Raw genomic sequence first — 17,245 nt, 5'->3', positions numbered from 1 at the left:
TTAATGTGCTATAATGTACTGTGTTGTTCTGTACTTACAGCTTGAATAAGTATTGTTAATATTTAATAATTATAATAGTACTTATTTAGTAATAATTAATGGAAAGTCATCAATTGTGAATGTAATGTAAAAGATTGTTTCACATACATTAGGTATATGTATGTTTCTCATACAATGGGTATACATATTTAAGTGTCAGTAAATAATGTGGATGAATTACTGGAGTATGCAATTAGGAGGAGCCGACCAATGAGAGTACAGCGTGCGAGAATGTGACGTCAAGTGAAAAATCGGAACGTGATTGGCTGTTGAGTCGACCTGCGCGGCGAGGAGCAACGGAACGTTATTTTGACCCTGGTATTCGCAAAGTACTGGTGTACAAGTTAGTGTTAGGGCGTGTTGTTACTCTGAGCTGGTACCCCGTTACCCTTTTGGGGTCGCTAGGGCTGACACACCCCTAGCTTACACCGAATTTGTACACCGTCAAAACGCGAATACATAGGGTCCAAAAACATTAAAATCTGCCGTATATACCCTCTTGAGGGAGTATACGCAGATATTTTAGTCCTGAAATATTAAATGTTAATTACATACTGAATGAAAATTATTTTCAGGTGTATTGTTAGTGAATGAGGTAATGGTGGTAATATGATGCCTCGCATGAAATTTGCCTAGTGGTGATGTATGAATCTTGGAGACTAACGTTGTGATGGGAGCAGTGGTGGAGCGATGATTTACGTGAGACCTCTGGCAGCCGAGCAGAAGCTGGTGGCAGATGGTTTGGTTAGGAAGATGTGCTACTGATAGCTGGATCATATGTGGTAAGGCAAGTAGTTGTTTATTAGTTATTTTGTTAGGCATTGTAATATTTTATTACGAAACCGTACTTAGTTATTGGAGGAGCACATAGTTTTGTATGTAATGAGATTGAAGTGGTTAATAGTATCTGGCGCGGGGGGCGGCAACCCACAGATAAGAGCTGTCACACCAGTTGACTATTGAGGTTAGATGGGTTGAAGAGTTGCATTTGAAATGAGGTACATCCGAGAAAATAGTTTATGGTAAGAAGTTTGAAAGGTATGGTATACGGATGATTGCATGATTTCTATTGGTAGGATGCAATAACTGTTGGCTTGTTGCAGGTAATACCGGATAGATTTGTGGGACCCCTTGGCTGTGGAAGAGCACAGCGAGACGCGTCAACTTAAGTGTTAGTGAAGAGTTTGCAGTAAGTGTGTGAATCGTGTTTGGTGTAATTGTCGTAGATAGGTGGGTGGGGATAGGTTGTAAGTTCGGTAACGTTACTAGAGTAAAGGAGTGTTAATGTCTGGTTTGAATATCGTATTAGGGGGCCGAGAGTAGTTATGATAGTGAAATTGAATACTGTTGAAGTTGAGAGGAAGGTAGTCTGGCAGGGGTTAATGTTGAGTTTGTGAAATGATAATGAATTATAAATTGAAAGCGTCCGTTTGTTTAAAAAGGAAAAGTTGTATCAACGATGAGGTTAAAATGGTTAAGCTGTAAATATTTAGCGAGTGTTCCATGTTGCAGGGAGAAGTGGGTACAATAACAAAGTATTGAGTAATAAGACTCGTAAACGGTCAATTGAATAGACAGGATGAGTAGGCAATATAAGATGGCATATAAAGAATTTTAAAGGCTCATAACGTCCTTTAAGTGTTGAATCGTACCTGACATAATAGTTTATTAACTACTTTACGACTTACGCTATACTTGCCCTAGTGCCAACAGTAAGGCAGTAGTGTATATTTAATCGTGACCCACTGTATAAGTACAATGTAAGAAAATGTACGTGATGAGGATAGGCCGTGGTGTAGGGTATTTAGTCGCAATTAGATGTTACATTTCTTTTTAAGACAAAGGGAGTAGATTTGCGGCATGGAATAGATAAGTGTCTTGTTGTTTTTGAATAGCGGAGTTGGCGGGTGGTTAAATACCCCATTGGCAGTTTTACCACTACTACAGCCCATATCGGGTATCATCGCGAGTGTTTTAATTGAAAACACTATAGCCTTAAAGTGTCATTTAGCATTTTTTGATGTAGACAAATTATTTTTGCTTGAGGATGCAGTTGGTTCTTGAAAGTGCTTAAGTCTAGTGAATAAGTGTCGATAGTGTTTGGGGTTAGAAATCGCGCGGGCCGTGTCTTTAAAATGTGTTGATAGTGCGGTTGGATAGCCAACAGCAATTTCCCCCCCCCCCCCCCCCCCCCTCCCGGCAATCATGGAATGGGCACTTTGGTACTTTAAAGGTAAAAAATATATTACAGGTGGCGTATATAGCCTGTTGGATGCATAAGTGGACGAGCCTTGACTGTGTTGAAGAGAGAATTGGATAAGCACGTGGCAAGGATACCTGATGAAGCAGGCTGTGACTGATAGGTCAGGCTGCGAGGAGCCGCGTCCAAGAGCGTGGTTGACGAGTCCGGCAACCAGAAGGCTTGGTGGACGAGCGGGCCGGGGGAACGCTAAGGGCCGGAAGGACCTCAAGGTAAGGTATATATAAACGTCGATATTTTAGTCGTGACCCATAATGAGTACTAAAATATAAATATGAAGTATGTAGTGAAATGTCTTTTAGAAATTGCATGGTTATTATTGAATGTGGCAATTGTTTTAAGGTGACGGGTTTCGTGAAATGAGTAGAATGTGGAGGAGAAAAACGTTGTGATGGGACCAGTGTTTGACTGATTTGAGTCCGACCGGTGGGAGCCGAGCAGACGCTGGTGGGAGATGTGCGGGTTGAGGTAGATGTGCTACTTGAGTTTGACATGATAGAACAAAATGTTAAGGCAAGTAGTTATTAAAAACGTAGTTACGGCTGGTAATATTTGAATGGTAGGTTGGTTAAGTTGTATCATGTAAAGTGAAATGTTGAGAACCATAGTAAATATTAGGTGTGGGTTCCCCCCCTCTGATGGTGTAAGAGGTCCAAAAGCCGTTGCATATGCAGGTTTGATGTAAGATTTTAAAAATGTGAATTGAAATGAGCAGTTACAATAAAATAGTTTACTGAAACAAAGTAGACGTTGTCATTAAAGTTATGGTATAGGGATGATTGAATGAATGGTATTTGTAGCATAAAGTTTTGCCTTGTTGGAGGTAATATCGTGCCTATTGTCATGACCCCTGGGCTGTGTGGATGACCAGAGGGAGACGGTGGCAGTTCAGTGATCGTCAAGACTTGGTAGTGTGTGAGGTGTTTGGGTGACTTGTTGTGTTGATAGGTTTAAGGTATTTGCCGTTTACTACATAGTAAATGTGAGTGAAATATGTTGTTTTGGGTTTGATTTTCACGTTGAGGCGGCGGAGAGTAGTTAGGGTAAGTTAAATGTGACCGGAAATGAGTTTATATTGTGAGAAATGTATTAGTGAAGTTGAAATAGATGGTGTTTTAGTGTTGTATTTTTGTTGATATAACGTGATCGTTGACACAGTTAGGAAATGGTTTAATAATAGAACATGTCATTTAGTGAGTCATGTTTGAGTGAGAAATTGTTGCAATAAGACAAAGTAGGGATTAATAAAGTTACTGTGAAACTGAAAATAGGGGATGAGTCGTAATGTTAAGAGCGCATGTAAAGAGCGCGAAAAGCTCATAGTTGAAGGAGTTAGTGTTGAAGCGTACGTTACATAGGTGTTAAATTAAGTAGTTTATGATTACTAACGTAGCCAGAAAGGCAAGTGTACCTGGCTTAAGGGAGTCGTGTATATTGAAGCGGCAGTCACTGTAGAGTTGTAGTTAATGAAATTGACTTTATGACGATAGGCAGTGTTTGACGTGATTGAGTTGGAAATAGGTTAAGTGAAACATTGTTCAATGATGGAGTAGATTTGGGGCATGGAATAATTGTGTGGGTTGTGGAATAAGGGATTTGTTGTTGGATGGTGTTATGTTGATATTGTGGTGAAATAAAATTGGCAGTTGGAGCACTACTACAGTGGTGTTATTGGTCATGTCGAGTGGTTTTAATGAAAAGCAAGTAGCGTTAAAATGCGAGTCATTAAGGTGTGTAAAATGTACAGAAATGATAGTTTCGTAAAATCGTTAGGGTTGTATGGTTTCATTTAGGGCAAAAATGTGTGTTTTTGGAAAGTTCAGAGTAGTGAATAATTGTCGATAGGGTGAGAGTTTGGGCGTGTTGAAAATTGTTGATAGTGGTGTTGGGGACCGTCTAGTTTTCGAAGAGTGTTTGTGTATTAGTAGTTCTAATGTTGATAATGGAAATGTGTAGTATATGAATGTTAATAATGGTATAATGAAAATCGGCAGGTGAAAGGCTTGAGTAGCTTAGACGTGGATAACATCGTTTGTAGGTAGTTAAGGGAGAGAGGTGCAAGTGTTGAATGTAGAAGTTGCAGTTTCTTGCATAGAAGGTACCAAAGAATGATGTATTGAGTTTGTTGTAGTGCAGAGTCGTTGATATAGAATGAATGTTGTGTGGGAATGTAATTGTTAATAGTATATAAAAATGAAATAGACAGAAATTGAGGGGTGGGTGAAGTGCCGTAGAAGGCGGGTCGTTAGTGTGATCATAGAGGACAGTAGATGTGTGGTGAATGATTAGTAAGTAGTTGAAGTAGATGATTAATGAATACATAGTTGTAGGTAGTGGTGATAAGTAAATGAAATATGCATTGTAGGGAATATAAGTGATAGAAACGATAGGTAAATAATAAAATATATGTTGAATGAGAATGTTCTCTTTAAAAGTAAAATACTAGAAAGTGTTATGATTTCTAAATGTTATAAAGAATTGTATAGTGAATAGATATGAATGATAAGTGATGTATTATAGTATATAGGTTGAAGAATGGTATATTAATAAATGGGAATAGTTAATTTAAATGTTTGGGGGGGGGGTGTGTTAGTATGGTAAGATAGAAAGTTAGTGGTAAGTGTAATAATAATCTATACCCATATTATGTTCTAGATTTGCGAGAAGATGGTAATAATGGTGGTTGATTGGTAGAGGGACCGCAGGCCAGCGGAGTGTGACGTCGAACTGAAGGAGAGTGTGATGTGCAAGAAATAATATTGTTGAAGACAAGGATGATGCGACGCATATGAAGAGAAAGGCGTATATAATTGCAAAGATACGAAGAAGGGACAATAGAGAATGTTTGATGGTGACCAAAAATAATCGAGTAATGAAGATGGATTGGAATCGAAACTGTTGTTTAAATATCATTTGTTACGTGTAAGGGGAAAGTGTTAAGGAGAGATGATAATGTAGTGATATTTTGGTATAATATTTAGTAGACTGTTTAATGAAGTTAAGTATTATATGTTGAAAGAGTGTGCACAATGTTTGTTTTGAAAGAAATGTTGGGTGAAGTTGTTGAAAATGTGTGAAGAGAATGTTATGGAAGGTGTATAGTAAATATGTTGTGGGAGTTAATAATTAGTGTATTAAATGACGTAAATGTATACATTATAAAATGAATGAATTGTTTGATGGTTATAATTGAATGTAAAGTAAAATAATAATAAGTGATTAAGAACAGTGTTTAAATGACGTAATTATGAAAGTTGTAAAGAGAGGAATGTTTTAGGTACTGAGAAGAAAAAGTAGCAGTTTTTGCTGTGTATGGAGATTGCCTATGTGGGGGGTTGTTTTTAGGCATTATGTGTGAGTGTGAAAGTCGAGATGGATGTTGTGGGTGTTAATTGTTGTTTTTACGTTGGTTATTGTTATGGAGGTTGTTTGATTAGTGTAGAGTTGTGTTGTTTGTATTTTATTATGTTGAGTTTGTATGTTTGATGTCATGTGAGTTTTGTTGACATTACGTCCAGGATGAAGTGTTTGAGCCGTTTGTGTGGTATTTAAGCAGCAGGGGTTGAGTTGATAGTGTGAAAATGTAGATTGAGGATATGTAGAATAGAAAATGATCATGTAAGAGGAATGTATGGTAATGTATATAAAGTAAAATCAATGTGAAATTAGGAATTTTATAGAATGTTAAAATAATTTGTAATGAAAGGCAGAAATGATAGTTGATTATAGGAAATTGATGTTGAAAAGTTAATGTTTTAAAGGTGTGTGTGTAAATTGCCAATGATGAGATTGAACTGATGTAAATGTGTATTATAGTTTTGAAATGTAATTATGACAGGTAGTGAAAGAGATTAATATGGAGGAATGATTTTAGGAGAAATATATGGACGTAGGTTATATGTTAATAGTAGTGTAAATATAGTAACTTTGACAATGTGTTTATATATGATAGGTATAGATATATATAAAAGCATAAATACATAGGTGAAAGTAAAACTATATATACCGAAATAGCATAAAAAGAAGGAAATATAGTAAAAATATGGAAGATGTAGTGTAGAAGATGTATATTGATAGGAAAGGTATGCTATGGTAGGATGTCAATGTTTTGGATACATAGGGTGCGTGAAGGAAATGAAACGTAGTTTGTTGTAAGCGTGCTCTGCAGCCAACGTTGTTAGTGTGATAGTTAAGCCGGCGATGTTATTCAGGTATTATATTGATAATGGTCATATAAATATGCGGCCTTGCAGGCGTCGGCTTTATGGATACGTGTTACAAATACGGATCCGTAGCGTTCCTGGTGTCCATTTCACTTTAGATCCCGAGATCTTAAAGCTGTGTTACTGGTGGTCGCAGATGCTCATTGACACTAAACTGATTCACGGCTCTTAAGGCAGTTTGTTAGGGTTACTATTGAGCTGTAACATGTTTCGGAGGGCAACATACACTGGAGATCACTGTAACGGACTCAGTTACCATCCTTATAATTTGTCAATCCGGACGCAAGCATGTTGGGCGTTAAGACGTGTTTATTATATTTGAAATATTGTTTGATTTGTATATTGATTTGATAATATATACATAGTGGTCATAAAAATCATTGTTTGGTTGTTTTATATTATTAATTTATTGGAATAGTTGGAAATGAATTATTGCTTGCTAGATCCTTCCCCCTGGAATAACTTGTGGCCTTGACTCAGATACGGTAACTGTTCCTCCCCCCCCCCCCCCACCAACCTTTATTGAATTTTGTTTTTTTTGTGTGTTTTTCCCGGTAAAGTTGTGGTCTGGTTGGTAGTTACCTTAGTTCGCTAGCGACTAGTTTCCTGGAAGATGGTTTTCTCTTCCTTTCCCCTCTAGTCACTCCTTTGCCCTGTGGCAGTGTTCCGTGTCAGAGTTCTCCCCACAGGGTATCAGCCTTGCTTTATCCATTAATGACAATTGCCGAGTTAGCTTCCGGAAATGTCCCCCTCGTCTTAGAAACTAATTTCAGCAGTACCCTTAAGGGGTAGGTTCGAGGAGAATATTATGTTTAAGCGTTAATGTGTTTAAATTGAGTGTGGTTGATGTACACTAATATAGTAGTATGTAAGAGTATATTAACGTGAATTGTTAAATTGGATTGTTGTATTTGTACTGAGTGAAATTGTGCGGCTTGAAGGGGTAGAAATTTCCTAAGGTACTAGTGAGTAGTTGACTATTATTTAGTGAAATTGTCTGAAATAACATACTTGAAGGTTAATAAATAACTTGACCCAACAGTATGTAAGTTTGTATAGTTATCAATAAGTAGTGTACCAGTTCAAATTGTTTTGATGTGTGATATCATTATGATACACTGTACCTCGGAGCTAGAAGAAATGTGGGGCAAGAGTTTAACAATTATATGCTGTGCCTACTATATTAAACAGGATTGTTGTATTGTGTATTTGTAGTCACTGAATGTGTGCGGCGCCACCCCCACCCCCCTTGAGGTTGTGCAAGTAGAGGGGGAGTAGAAATACCCTAAACTACTGTATTCCTTTGAGATACGTTTATTGAGAGAATAATAAATACAATTGAATTGAAGGTTTTGTGTATATTTTTGTTAACAACCTGTTGTGTTGTCTTAGTTACCGGTGATATGTACGTATGTATAGTGTATTATATATAAACGTGGTTTGATGGAAATTGAATGGTTTTCATTTTCCACAAAACTATCATTGAAGACGTTTCTGAGGTTGTTTTCCGAAAAAGATACCTCCATTTGTAAACTCTAATAATAAACATTAAATATGATAGACAAAAAATCATTTTCAACACTATTTTAATATTAAACATTGAATAATACTCTTAATTTCATTTTCATAGTAATAAGAAATATAGTTTGGAGGAATAATAATGAAGAATATTTAGGTATACTGAGTTATGAAGAATAATCGTCAATATTGAAGAATATTCTTCAATATTGAAGAATATTCTTCAATATTATTCTTCAATATTGGAGAATATTCTTCAATATTGAAGAATATTCTCCAATATTGAAGAATATTCTCCAATATTAAAGAATATTCTTCAATATTAAAGAATATTCTCCAATATTGAAGAATATTCTTCAATATTATTCTTCAATATTGAAGAATATTCTTCAATATTGAAGAATATTCTTCAATATTAAAGAATATTCTTCAATATTGAAGAATATTCTTTAATATTGGAGAATATTCTTTAATATTGGAGAATAATCTTTAATATTGGAGAATATTCTTTAATATTGAAGAATATTCTTTAATATTGAAGAATAATCTTCAATATTAAAGAATATTCTTCAATATTAAAGAATATTCTCCAATATTAAAGAATATTCTCCAATATTAAAGAATATTCTCCAATATTGAAGAATAATATTGAAGAATATTCTTCAATATTGAAGAATATTCTTCAATATTGAAGAATATTCTTCAATATTAAAGAATATTCTTCAATATTGAAGAATATTCTTCAATATTATTCTTCAATATTGGAGAATATTCTTTAATATTGGAGAATATTCTTTAATATTGGAGAATATTCTTTAATATTGAAGAATATTCTTTAATATTGAAGAATATTCTTTAATATTGGAGAATATTCTTCAATATTGGAGAATATTCTTCAATATTGAAGGAGAATATTCTTCAATATTGAAGAATATTCTCCAATATTGAAGAATATTCTCCAATATTAAAGAATATTCTTCAATATTAAAGAATATTCTTCAATATTAAAGAATATTCTCCAATATTAAAGAATATTCTCCAATATTAAAGAATATTCTCCAATATTGAAGAATAATATTGAAGAATATTCTTCAATATTGAAGAATATTCTTCAATATTGAAGAATATTCTTCAATATTAAAGAATATTCTTCAATATTGAAGAATATTCTTCAATATTATTCTTCAATATTGGAGAATATTCTTTAATATTGGAGAATATTCTTTAATATTGGAGAATATTCTTTAATATTGAAGAATATTCTTTAATATTGAAGAATATTCTTTAATATTGGAGAATATTCTTCAATATTGGAGAATATTCTTCAATATTGAAGGAGAATATTCTTCAATATTGAAGAATATTCTCCAATATTGAAGAATATTCTCCAATATTAAAGAATATTCTTCAATATTAAAGAATATTCTTCAATATTAAAGAATATTCTCCAATATTAAAGAATATTCTCCAATATTAAAGAATATTCTCCAATATTGAAGAATAATATTGAAGAATATTCTTCAATATTGAAGAATATTCTTTAATATTGAAGAATATTCTTCAATATTGAATAATAATATTGAAGAATATTCTTCAATATTATTCTCCAATATTGAAGAACATTCTTCAATATTATTCTTCATTATTGGAGAATATTCTTCAATATTGAAGAATATTCTCCAATATTATTCTTCAATAATAATAATATTCTTCAATATTGAAGAATAATAATATTGAAGAATATTCTTCAATATTATTCTTCAATATTGACAAATATTCTTCAATATTGAATAATAATATTGAAGAATATTCTTCAATATTATTCTTCAATATTGAAGAATATTCTTCAATATTATTCTTCAATATTGAAGAATATTCTTCAATATTGAAGAATATTCTTCAATATTGAAGAATATTCTTCAATATTGAAGAATATTCTTCAATATTGGAGAATTTTCTTTAATATTGGAGAATATTGTTCAATATTGGAGAATATTCTTCAATATTGAAGAATATTCTCCAATATTATTATTCAATATTGGAGAATATATATTCTTCAATATTGAAGAATAATATTGAAGAATATTCTTCAATATTGAAGAATATTCTTCAATATTAAAGAATATTCTCCAATATTAAAGAATATTCTCCAATATTAAAGAATATTCTCCAATATTGAAGAATAATCTTCAATATTGAAGAATATTCTTCAATATTGGAGAATATTCTTCAATATTGAAGAATATTCTTCAATATTGGAGAATATTCTTCAATATTGAAGAATATTCTTCAATATTGGAGAATATTCTTCAATATTGAAGAACATTCTTCAATATTATTCTTCATTATTGGAGAATATTCTTCAATATTGAAGAATATTCTCCAATATTAAAGAATATTCTTCAATATTAAAGAATATTCTTCAATATTATTCTTCAATATTGAAGAATATTCTTCAATATTGGAGAATTTTCTTTAATATTGGAGATTATTCTGCAATATTATTATTCAATATTGGAGAATATTCTTCAATATTGAAGAATATTCTGCAATATTATTATTCATTATTGGAGAATATTCTTCAATATTGAATAATATTCTTTAATATTGGAGAATATTCTTCAATATTGAAGAATATTCTTTAATATTGAAGAATATTCTTTAATATTGAAGAATATTCTTCAATATTGAAGAATATTCTTCAATATTGAAGAATATTCTTCAATATTGAAGAATATTCTTCAATATTCTTCAATATTATTCTTCAATAATATTAATATTGAAGAATATTCTTCAATATTGAAGAATATTCTTCAATATTATTCTTCAATAATATTAATATTGAAGAATATTCTTCAATATTGAAGAATATTCTTCAATATTGAAGAATATTCTTCAATATTGAAGAATATTCTTCAATATTGAAGAATATTCTTCAATATTGAAGAATAATCTTCAATATTGGAGAATATTCTTCAATATTGAAGAATATTCTCCAATATTGAAGAATATTCTTCAATATTATTCTTCAATATTGAAGAATATTCTTCAATATTGAAGAATATTCTTCAATATTGAAGAATATTCTTCAATATTAAAGAATATTCTTCAATATTGAAGAATATTCTTCAATATTATTCTTCAATATTGGAGAATATTCTTTAATATTGGAGAATATTCTTTAATATTGGAGAATATTCTTTAATATTGAAGAATATTCTTTAATATTGAAGAATAATCTTCAATATTAAAGAATATTCTTCAATATTAAAGAATATTCTCCAATATTAAAGAATATTCTCCAATATTAAAGAATATTCTCCAATATTGAAGAATAATATTGAAGAATATTCTTCAATATTGAAGAATATTCTTCAATATTGAAGAATATTCTTCAATATTAAAGAATATTCTTCAATATTGAAGAATATTCTTCAATATTATTCTTCAATATTGGAGAATATTCTTTAATATTGGAGAATATTCTTTAATATTGGAGAATATTCTTTAATATTGAAGAATATTCTTTAATATTGAAGAATATTCTTTAATATTGGAGAATATTCTTCAATATTGGAGAATATTCTTCAATATTGAAGAATATTCTCCAATATTGAAGAACATTCTTCAATATTATTCTTCATTATTGGAGAATATTCTTCAATATTGAAGAATATTCTCCAATATTATTCTTCAATAATAATAATATTCTTCAATATTGAAGATTAATAATAATATTGAAGAATATTCTTCAATATTGAAGAATAATAATATTGAAGAATATTCTTCAATATTATTCTTCAATATTGACAAATATTCTTCAATATTGAAGAATATTCTTCAATATTGAATAATAATATTGAAGAATATTCTTCAATATTATTGTTCAATATTGAAGAATATTCTTCAATATTATTCTTCAATATTGAAGAATATTCTTCAATATTGAATAATAATATTGAAGAATATTCTTCAATATTATTCTTCAATATTGAAGAATATTCTTCAATATTATTCTTCAATATTGGAGAATATTCTTTAATATTGGAGAATATTCTTTAATATTGGAGAATATTCTTCAATATTGGAGAATATTCTTCAATATTGAAGAATATTCTCCAATATTGAAGAATATTCTCCAATATTAAAGAATATTCTTCAATATTAAAGAATATTCTCCAATATTGAAGAATATTCTTCAATATTATTCTTCAATATTGGAGAATATTCTTTAATATTGGAGAATATTCTTTAATATTGAAGAATATTCTTTAATATTGGAGAATATTCTTCAATATTGGAGAATATTCTTCAATATTGAAGAATATTCTCCAATATTAAAGAATATTCTTCAATATTAAAGAATATTCTTCAATATTGAAGAATATTCTTCAATATTATTCTTCAATAATATTAATATTGAAGAATATTCTTAAATATTGAAGAATATTCTTCAATATTATTCTTCAATAATATTAATATTGAAGAATATTATTCTTCAATATTGAAGAATATTCTTAAATATTGAAGAATATTCTTCAATATTGAAGAATAATCTTCAATATTGGAGAATATTCTTCAATATTATTCTTCAATAATAATAATATTGAAGAATATTCTTCAATATTGAAGAATATTCTTCAATATTGAAGAATAATATTGAAGAATATTCTTCAATATTGGAGAATATTCTTTAATATTGAAGAATATTCTTTAATATTGGAGAATATTCTTCAATATTGGAGAATATTCTTCAATATTGAAGAATATTCTCCAATATTAAAGAATATTCTTCAATATTAAAGAATATTCTCCAATATTGAAGAATATTCTTCAATATTATTCTTCAATATTGGAGAATATTCTTTAATATTGAAGAATATTCTTTAATATTGGAGAATATTCTTCAATATTGAAGAATATTCTCCAATATTAAAGAATATTCTTCAATATTAAAGAATATTCTTCAATATTGAAGAATATTCTTCAATATTATTCTTCAATATTGGAGAATATTCTTTAATATTGAAGAATATTCTTCAATATTGGAGAATATTCTTCAATATTGAAGAATATTCTTTAATATTGAAGAATATTCTTTAATATTGGAGAATATTCTTCAATATTGAAGAATATTCTCCAATATTAAAGAATATTCTTCAATATTAAAGAATATTCTCCAATATTGAAGAATAATATTGAAGAATATTCTTCAATATTGGAGAATATTCTTTAATATTGAAGAATATTCTTTAATATTGGAGAATATTCTTAAATATTGAAGAATATTCTTAAATATTGAAGAATATTCTTCAATATTGAAGAATATTCTTCAATATTGAAGAATAATCTTCAATATTGGAGAATATTCTTCAATATTGAAGAATATTCTCCAATATTAAAGAATATTCTTCAATATTAAAGAATATTCTCCAATATTGAAGAATATTCTTCAATATTATTCTTCAATATTGGAGAATATTCTTCAATATTGAAGAATATTCTCCAATATTAAAGAATATTCTTCAATATTAAAGAATATTCTTCAATATTGAAGAATATTCTTCAATATTATTCTTCAATATTGGAGAATATTCTTTAATATTGAAGAATATTCTTCAATATTGGAGAATATTCTTCAATATTGAAGAATATTCTCCAATATTAAAGAATATTCTTCAATATTAAAGAATATTCTTCAATATTGAAGAATATTCTTCAATATTATTCTTCAATAATATTAATATTGAAGAATATTCTTAAATATTGAAGAATATTCTTCAATATTATTCTTCAATAATATTAATATTGAAGAATATTATTCTTCAATATTGAAGAATATTCTTCAATATTGAAGAATATTCTTCAATATTGAAGAATATTCTTCAATATTATTCTTCAATAATATTAATATTGAAGAATATTATTCTTCAATATTGAAGAATATTCTTCAATATTGAAGAATATTCTTCAATATTGAAGAATAATCTTCAATATTGGAGAATATTCTTCAATATTATTCTTCAATATTGGAGAATATTCTTTAATATTGGAGAATATTCTTTAATATTGAAGAATATTCTTTAATATTGGAGAATATTCTTCAATATTGGAGAATATTCTTCAATATTGAAGAATATTCTCCAATATTAAAGAATATTCTTCAATATTAAAGAATATTCTCCAATATTGAAGAATATTCTTCAATATTATTCTTCAATATTGGAGAATATTCTTTAATATTGGAGAATATTCTTTAATATTGAAGAATATTCTTTAATATTGGAGAATATTCTTCAATATTGGAGAATATTCTTCAATATTGAAGAATATTCTCCAATATTAAAGAATATTCTTCAATATTAAAGAATATTCTTCAATATTGAAGAATATTCTTCAATATTATTCTTCAATAATATTAATATTGAAGAATATTCTTAAATATTGAAGAATATTCTTCAATATTATTCTTCAATATTGGAGAATATTCTTTAATATTGAAGAATATTCTTTAATATTGGAGAATATTCTTCAATATTGAAGAATATTCTCCAATATTAAAGAATATTCTTCAATATTAAAGAATATTCTTCAATATTGAAGAATATTCTTCAATATTATTCTTCAATAATATTAATATTGAAGAATATTATTCTTCAATATTGAAGAATATTCTTAAATATTGAAGAATATTCTTCAATATTGAAGAATATTCTTCAATATTGAAGAATATTCTTCAATATTGAAGAATAATCTTCAATATTGGAGAATATTCTTCAATATTATTCTTCAATAATAATAATATTGAAGAATATTCTTCAATATTGAAGAATATTCTTCAATATTGAATAATATTCTTTATTATTCAATATTGAAGAATATTCTCCAATAATGAAGAATATTCATCAATATTGAAGAATAGTCTCCAATATTGAAGAATATTCTTCAATATTATTCTTCAATATTGAAGAATATTCTTCAATATTGAAGAATATTCTTCAATATTAATATTATTGAAGAATAATATTGAAGAATATTCTTCAATATTTAAGAATATTCTTCAATATTAATATTATTGAAGAATAATATTGAAGAATATTCTTCAATATTGAAGAATATTCTTTAATATTGAAGAATATTCTTTAATATTGGAGAATATTCTTCAATATTGAAGAATATTCTCCAATATTGAAGAATATTCTTCAATATTGAAGAATATTCTTCAATATTAATATTATTGAAGAATAATATTGAAGAATATTCTTCAATATTTAAGAATATTCTTCAATATTAATATTATTGAAGAATAATATTGAAGAATATTCTTCAATATTGAAGAATATTCTTTAATATTGAAGAATATTCTTTAATATTGGAGAATATTCTTCAATATTGAAGAATATTCTTCAATATTATTCTTCAATATTGGAGAATATTCTTTAATATTGAAGAATATTCTTCAATATTGGAGAATATTCTTCAATATTGAAGAATATTCTTTAATATTGAAGAATATTCTTTAATATTGGAGAATATTCTTCAATATTGAAGAATATTCTCCAATATTAAAGAATATTCTTCAATATTAAAGAATATTCTCCAATATTGAAGAATAATATTGAAGAATATTCTTCAATATTGGAGAATATTCTTTAATATTGAAGAATATTCTTTAATATTGGAGAATATTCTTCAATATTGAAGAATATTCTTTAATATTGAAGAATAATATTCTTCAATATTAATATTATTGAAGAATAATATTGAAGAATATTCTTCAATATTAAAGAATATTCTTCAATATTGAAGAATATTCTTCAATATTATTCTTCAATAATATTAATATTGAAGAATATTCTTAAATATTGAAGAATATTCTTCAATATTATTCTTCAATAATATTAATATTGAAGAATATTATTCTTCAATATTGAAGAATATTCTTAAATATTGAAGAATATTCTTCAATATTGAAGAATATTCTTCAATATTGAAGAATATTCTTCAATATTGAAGAATAATCTTCAATATTGGAGAATATTCTTCAATATTGAAGAATATTCTCCAATATTAAAGAATATTCTTCAATATTAAAGAATATTCTCCAATATTGAAGAATATTCTTCAATATTATTCTTCAATATTGGAGAATATTCTTCAATATTGAAGAATATTCTCCAATATTAAAGAATATTCTTCAATATTAAAGAATATTCTTCAATATTGAAGAATATTCTTCAATATTATTCTTCAATATTGGAGAATATTCTTTAATATTGAAGAATATTCTTCAATATTGGAGAATATTCTTCAATATTGAAGAATATTCTCCAATATTGAAGATTATTCTTCAATATTGAAGAATATTCTTAAATATTGAAGAATATTCTTCAATATTATTCTTCAATAATATTAATATTGAAGAATATTATTCTTCAATATTGAAGAATATTCTTAAATATTGAAGAATATTCTTCAATATTGAAGAATATTCTTCAATATTGAAGAATATTCTTCAATATTGAAGAATAATCTTCAATATTGGAGAATATTCTTCAATATTGAAGAATATTCTCCAATATTAAAGAATATTCTTCAATATTAAAGAATATTCTCCAATATTGAAGAATATTCTTCAATATTATTCTTCAATATTGGAGAATATTCTTCAATATTGAAGAATATTCTCCAATATTAAAGAATATTCTTCAATATTAAAGAATATTCTTCAATATTGAAGAATATTCTTCAATATTATTCTTCAATAATATTAATATTGAAGAATATTCTTAAATATTGAAGAATATTCTTCAATATTATTCTTCAATAATATTAATATTGAAGAATATTATTCTTCAATATTGAAGAATATTCTTAAATATTGAAGAATATTCTTCAATATTGAAGAATATTCTTCAATATTATTCTTCAATATTGAAGAATATTCTTCAATATTGAAGAATAATCTTCAATATTGGAGAATATTCTTCAATATTATTCTTCAATATTGGAGAATATTCTTTAATATTGGAGAATATTCTTTAATATTGAAGAATATTCTTTAATATTGGAGAATATTCTTCAATATTGGAGAATATTCTTCAATATTGAAGAATATTCTCCAATATTAAAGAATATTCTTCAATATTAAAGAATATTCTCCAATATTGAAGAATATTCTTCAATATTATTCTTCAATATTGGA

General features: G+C 27.5%; 1 long non-coding RNA gene across 2 annotated transcripts; it reads left to right on the top strand.

The window, feature by feature from the left end:
• Positions 1 to 338: 338 nt before the first annotated feature.
• LOC138356392 (uncharacterized) lies at positions 339 to 7,870 on the top strand. 2 transcript variants are annotated; one of them, XR_011224449.1, is made up of 4 exons: positions 339 to 821; positions 1,143 to 1,228; positions 2,291 to 2,511; positions 4,955 to 7,870. It is a non-coding gene; the product is annotated as an uncharacterized lncRNA (long non-coding RNA). The 2 variants fall into 2 exon arrangements; XR_011224450.1 differs by having other exon boundaries at positions 339 to 826.
• The last annotated feature ends 9,375 nt before the right edge of the window (positions 7,871 to 17,245 follow it).

Source organism: Procambarus clarkii, chromosome 72, assembly GCF_040958095.1.
Source record: "Procambarus clarkii isolate CNS0578487 chromosome 72, FALCON_Pclarkii_2.0, whole genome shotgun sequence".
NCBI lineage: Eukaryota > Metazoa > Arthropoda > Malacostraca > Decapoda > Cambaridae > Procambarus > Procambarus clarkii.
This window is presented reverse-complemented; position numbering and strand designations above follow the sequence as displayed.